Here is a 6,617-nt window from a genome sequence, read left to right as displayed (position 1 = left end):
TATTCTTTTTTTCTGTCTCTATGAATCTGACTAAAGTATCTCATATAAGTAGGATCATGCAATATTTGTCCTTTTGTGAGTGGCTTATTTAACTTATAAAGTTCTCTAGGTGCATTCAGGTTTTAGCACATTTTAGAAGCGACCTCTTTTTTATCAAGGTCAAATAATATTCTTTTGTGTTCATACACTGCAGTTGCTTATCCATCTACCTGTTGATGGACACTTGGGTTGTTTCCACTTTTTGGCTACTGTGAATAACACTGCTATGCACATGGGTGTATAAATATCTGTCCAAGTTCCTGCTTTAAATTCCTTTGGGATTTACCTCTACTGCTTTTTTTTTTTTTTTTTTAAGTAAAAACAACATGCCAACATTAAAAATAACAAAGGTATACAATCTCACCACTTTTATAGAACCATAGTTCATTTCAGGGCATCGTCTTTGATGGCTGTTCATACACATGTGTTTTTAAAAACAAATGATAATGAAAGAACAATTTTCCAACTGCTATTTTTCAGGTCCACCCTGCACACTGAACCATGAACTGAGGGAGGTGCTCAGACAGAGCCAAGTAATGTTTGTGACTCTTACTGTCCTAGAAAACAGGAAAGGGAAAACATAATGACCTCTATAAATATCTAGATACATACAAAATGTATGTAAAGACAAAGACACATGAATGTGGGGAGAAAACTCAGACATGTACCTATTTCACTTAAACAACTAGGACTGAACTCTGAAAGAATGAGATTTGAATTAGAAGGGCCTGAAATGCATGGGCAGATGGAGACCACTAACATGCACACACCAGAATCTCAACATCACCTGTATGTATGAAGAGAGTGATCAACACACCTGGACATAAATAGTAAAATTTAAAGCATACACATACAACCCCATAGTACTAAGATCCTCTCCTGGCCCCTGACTCCTAGACATGCAGTTTTCAAAGGCCAGGAAGGAGTTCCTGCAAGTGAACTCAAGATAGCTCCATGCACTCTGCCCTGGACTCCCATGGGCCTGGACTGTCCTCCCACGGCAGCCACCGCCCCACGTCTAATCTCTGCCTAACGCCTCCCTGAATCAGACCTGGTCCCTCTAAGTGCCTTCCTTGGATAGCATCTATCCCCAGCTCCTTCTTGCAGAGCCTTGATCTTCCAGGCATGTTCTGCAATCATCATTGGACACCATGCCAAGAGCTTTGGGGACAGAAAACCCCAGGTTGGGCTGGTAGTCAGGGATCAGCAGTCCAGGGTTAGTCCAGTTTGGGTCAACAGCAGCTCAACTCCCTGCTTTCCTGGTCCCTCCTTCCTGAAGCAGCAATAACAATCATCGTGCAGAGGCTGTGAGAACTTTAAATATGACCACATCCTTCAAGTCCCAGGCCCTGAGCCTGGCACAGGCAAACCCACAAATGGCGTCAGTCTGCTGCCCTCTGCTTCCTAAGCTGTCAGAGGGGATGACGCCTGATCCTGCACTCTCTTAGGGATACTGTGAGACAAACATTTTAAATAATTTCTCCAAAGGTGAAAAGTCATGATCCTCAACTAGATTAGTCTGGAAGCCACAGGTATTGACATTTGAGCATACCACAGAAAATTAGCATATTTACTAACATATACAGAGCACTTTGAAATGTGCAGGTCGGGAGCCGAGGGTGTCAATCATTATAGAGCCCTGAATTCACTCATTTATTTTTCCCTCTTTGGCCTCATCCCTTATTCCCAGATACCCACCCTTGCATACCTGTTCTACTGTGTTCATGGATCTTTTTATTCCTGTTGATTTTTACTGAGGCAAAAGTGTATAAAGTTTATCATTTTAAGTGTACAGTCCTGTGGCAGTAAATACAATCACATTGTTTTTTGAGAATTCCCACTATCCACCCCCAGAACTTTTTCACATTCCCCAACTGAAATTCCACATCCATTCAACCACAACTCCGCATTCCCCTTCCCCTCAGACCCCTCAGACTTCCATCTACACTGTCTCTAAGAATCTGACTACTCTTGGCTGGGTGCAATGGCATACGCCTGTATTCCCAGTGGCTTGGGAAGCTGAGGCAGGAGGATTGCAAGTTCAAAGCCAGTCTCAGCAATTCAGCAAGGCCCTAAACAGCTTAGTGAGGCCCTGTTTCTAAATCGAATACAAAAAGGGCTGGGGATGAAGCTCACTGGTTAAGCTCCCCTGGGTACTATTCTAGGTACGTCTGTAAGTGAAATTAGACTTTTAAATCTTTTTGTGACTGGTTTATTTCTTTTAGCATAATGTTTTCAAGGTTTATCCATGTCATAGCACTAATCGGAATCTTGTTGTATGTATATACCACATATTTCATTGGTTGCAGAAACATTTTTCTTAATGCATTTCAACCTGTGGCTATTGTTGTTTCCACCTGAGGCTATTGTGAACAATGCTGCTCTGAACATGGCATGCACAGATACCTTTGAGCACCTGCTTTCACTTCTTTTATGTATATACCCACACGTTGCTGGATCATAGAGGGATCATATAGTGATCCTAATGAATTTTTTGAGGAAGTACCATACACAGAGGCAAGCACTATTTTACATTCCTACCAGCAATGAGTAAGAGTTCCAATTTCTTTACATCTTCTACAACAATTGTTATTTTATTTTTTTAAAAATAGCCATCTCAATGTGTGTTTACTTTTTGTTTGTATGACTTCTTTCAAAATATGCATTGTTGTTTTGCACATGATTTTTTTAGTTATAGACACCATACCTTTATTTTATTGATTCATTTATTTTTTTATGTGGTGCTGAGGATTGAACCCAGTGCCTCACATGTGCTAGGCAAGTGCTCTACTACTAAGCCACAACCCCAGGCCTGTATGTGATGTTTTACCCAGGTGGCATTACGCCATTCATTTCACTGTGGCTATTTTCCCTCCAAACTGTTTTTAGGAATCATTCATTTGTCTTATGTACATGAAACTTCTAGTTCTTGTATGATGCTCTATCCTATGCATCAGCCATATCCATGTATGTTGAGAACCTACTATGTGCTCTTGACACAGCCAATTTGATTCCACGCATAATCTAAGAAGCAATTTTATTACCATTCCCATTATATGGTCGAGGAAACTGACACATAAGAGTTAAGTTACACAGCTGGAAGTGGTGAAGATGGAAGTTTAACCCAGGTTGTCTGGTACCAGGAGAGCCCACTGGGTAAGGTGCTATAAAGAGCTACAGAGACCTGGCTGTAGGTAGAGGACCTCTTCTGGGTGAGGACACGCTCAGGAGAGTTCTAGTTCCAACCTGCTCACCTCCCTTCCTCAGATATCCCTTTCTGTCTCTGTAAAATGAAGACAGAATGATCCCAATGTTCTTTCTAGACTCACCACTTGCTGATTAAACACCCTTTGGCTAATGGGAAAAAAACATAACCCAAGTCAGGTGTTCGTTTCTCTCCAGGGTTCCACCTGGGAGCTGCTCCAAACATGCTTTGGCATGTCTGTCTGGAGGCTCCTGATAGGGCTGACTATTCCCAGGGAGACAGAGCTGTGCCTCCACCCCCATCCCACCTCTCCTGAACTTTGCACTTACCATGATGAAAAATTAACTGGGCTAATGTTTCCCTTCCAAGGACAAGGACAACCTCTGCAAAGCAGGCCTGGCTGGGCCCCAGGAAACCAGGCGCCAGAACAGAGTTGCATCCATCAGTAGCCACTTACCCATTATCACCCAAACTGGGGAGGGCATGTAAGGGTCTCTTGGAACTGAGAAAAAGTAACTTCTCACTCTTCCTAGGGGGCTTTGTGACACTGGGCTTATTCAACTTTTCTCACTGGAGGAGAAAGAACTAGTCCAGAGACAGCACCATCAGATTCCCATGTGGGTCCAGCTTTTTATTTTTCTGCACACCCAGCAGACCCTGTCACAACAATGCTGCCTTGGAAAGGAAATGTGGGAAAGCATGCATGGTCCAGTCTCACTAACTAGTTGGCTGACTAGTTTTTTCCTCCCCTCAGGAAAATGAGGGGCTTGAACAAGGCCCCTTCCAATGCCATGAGTTTAGAAGGTGAGGTACACATCAGGCCCTTCCACTCCATTTAATCCTTGAATCTCTCTTGGGCTGCTTCCCTCCCTAGTGCAAACTGGCTCTCTTTTGTGTAAGATGAGGGGTTGCACTGGAGCAGGATGCGTATGATTCTCTTTCTGAATTCACCACTATGCACCATAAGAATCCTTAGTTCCATTCTTACAGCTGAGAGAACACATGCTCAGCAAAGTGAAGGAGGAAAAGAGCCAGGATCCAAAGCCACATTAGTTGGTGATGGAGCCTGAACTTGTATTCTGGCTGACTCTCAAGGGCTGGCCTTGCTGGATTTGAGGTTTGGGTTAAAATTAACCATTGTCTGCAAGATGATGACTGCAAGGGTCCCTCTGTATCCTCTGCCCACTCAGGCACACCCTGACCCCACTCCTTGGTGCTTCCCTAGGTCCCCTGGTATCTTTCAGATTTCCCAGACCTGAGCAGGAGGGCTGCATTGAGATGCTCCATAGATGCCTTAGCCTGAACTCGGCTCCCTGCACCACACCACTCCTGGGTCCCAAGGTGTGGTCTACTACTCCACAGCTGCTGGTTCTCTTTCAGTGAGGCTTTCACATTAGGGTCCCACAGCAGACCTAGGAGGCTGTGAGGAAAGCTATTTGTAGCCCATGTCACCACAAGCAAACATTTCTTAAGCTCTCACAATAGTGTGCCTGGATAAAGAACTTTTGTTTTGCAAAGAGCTCTCTTAACAAAGTCACCTCTGCCTTGCTCTATGAGGCAGCTGGGTGCAATGGCAACTTCGGAATAAGGCCTCACAAAGTCCTGAGCTTAAGCCCCAGCTCTGCCATGTGGGATCCCCAGAAGTCCAGAAATCTCTCCGTGTCTCAGGTGCCTCATTCATAGATGTGAAGAATAAGGACATCTACTTCAGGGACTACTGTGCAGATTACTTCAGAGGGCAGCACTTGGGCTATCTGGAATGAAGACGGCAATTAATAAATGTCAACAAGGATGTTGTGTCTGCCGAAAACTAATAAATAAGTATTTAAAAAAAAAAAATAAATGTCAACTGCCTTCTAGCCTGATCTCTCTTCCTAAGGGCTGGGAATAGGACAGCAAAACGCAAGACTATAGCTGCCACCAACAAATAGGATCAGCAGCGCTGGAACCAGCTTCGATGAGGCTTAAGATTTCTCCTTTCAGGTCCCAGCAAGCAGGGAGTTCAGAGGGGAAAGAGAAGCGGCCGCCCCTGACAGCTAGTGGGAGGCCATCCTCTGTGAAAGGGCAAGTCCCCTGCAGCTTCTGAGCTGACTTTGTGGATCCGGCCACACCTCACAGGGCTTTGTAACTCCCCACCGGCACCAGGGTTTGGAGATAACTTCTTTCTCACCATGGGGGGTTTCCTGCTGTTAAAAACAAACAAAAGCCTAAGCCGCCGGCTGCCTGATAGGGGAGGCGGTAGGAGGAAGGCGCTGGGGGGCCTGTGGGCAGAGGCCCCTGAATTCTGCTGGTGGGAGAAAAGCCCCACAGCTCTCCAACGTGCCACGGTTTCCGGGCTTCCCACCTAAGCTAACTTAAAAACACATCAACTTCCAAGTAGTATTCTCTGCCCCCCACTTTTTTGTTCATTGGTTTGGAAACAAAGTTCCCTTTCCTAGTTATTTGTTATCGAATTTCGGATCTTTCTGTATCACGAGTTTTTCTAATACCCCTTAAATTTTCCCCCAAATAAATTCTAAATCGTTCCCCCCCCCCTTCATTTCTTCCTGAACTCAACGGATGTCTCCGAGGCCCATTTTCTAACAAGTGCTTGGCTCACAGGGCCCAAGAGACCCCTGGCTCCAGCTATTGTTCAGATTGTCACTGGGGTACCCAATACTCTACTTTTAAAAGTCTACTTTTCCCCCTTCCAACTCCCTCCTCCGCACACAGCTTCGGGGCTGTCAGTCGGAGTGATCTCATCGCTGAGAAAATAAAAACAGCCCCCAGGTCGTTGGCGCCAGCCAAGGCCCCAGACCGGGATCAGCGCGCCCCGACTTCCAGGGCCTCCAACCTTCCGCGTGCGCCGCGTCTTGGGTCCGGATCTTCTGGGGGCACCGCCGCCAGCCGAGTCTAACCCTCTCCGGCCCGCAACTGCGACGGAGCTTCTTCAGCCTGGGATCCCAGAGCGGACGCGAGGCCCGAGCTCTGCTTGCCCGCCAGGGGCCCCTCTCGCCACCCCACTCCCAGAACTTCCTCTCCACGCCCGCACGGCTTCGGGCCGGGGCCTCAGCAGTGCCGGGTCGCCCACGTGGGCGTGTTGGGCGCAGGGCGGGGGCAGGCGGGTGTCCTCCCCGGAGCTGGGGGCCGGCAGGGCGCCCGGGGGAGGAGGCGGGGAGCCCCGGCGGCGGGGGGGCGGTGACAGCGCTTGGAAAGGAGGCTGCACGCGGATTTGCATGGAAACGATAGACTGGGAGCGGGCGGGAGCGGGAGCGGGAGCGGGAGCGCGGGCGCACGGCCCGGGACCGTGCCCGAGCGAGCGAGCGAGCCGGCAGGAGGAGGAGGAGGAGGGCAGCGGGGAGGCGAGGCCGCGGGAAGAGAGGGACGGGCGCGC

At 47.6% G+C, this 6,617-nt stretch overlaps 1 long non-coding RNA gene across 1 annotated transcript; it reads right to left on the bottom strand.

Moving 5' to 3' along the window:
- Nucleotides 1-3,059: 3,059 nt before the first annotated feature.
- On the bottom strand, nt 3,060-6,602 carry LOC107137994. Its single transcript, XR_001502957.2, has 2 exons — nt 6,078-6,602; nt 3,060-4,998 (listed from the first exon to the last, which is right to left on the bottom strand). It is a non-coding gene; the product is annotated as an uncharacterized LOC107137994 (long non-coding RNA).
- Between the last annotated feature and the right edge of the window lie 15 nt (nt 6,603-6,617).

The sequence above is a fragment of the Marmota marmota genome, unplaced genomic scaffold, assembly GCF_001458135.2.
Source record: "Marmota marmota marmota unplaced genomic scaffold, marMar, whole genome shotgun sequence".
Classification (NCBI taxonomy): Eukaryota; Metazoa; Chordata; class Mammalia; order Rodentia; family Sciuridae; genus Marmota; species Marmota marmota.
The sequence above is the reverse complement of the archived record's forward strand: the minus strand, read 5'-3'. Positions and strand labels throughout refer to the sequence as shown.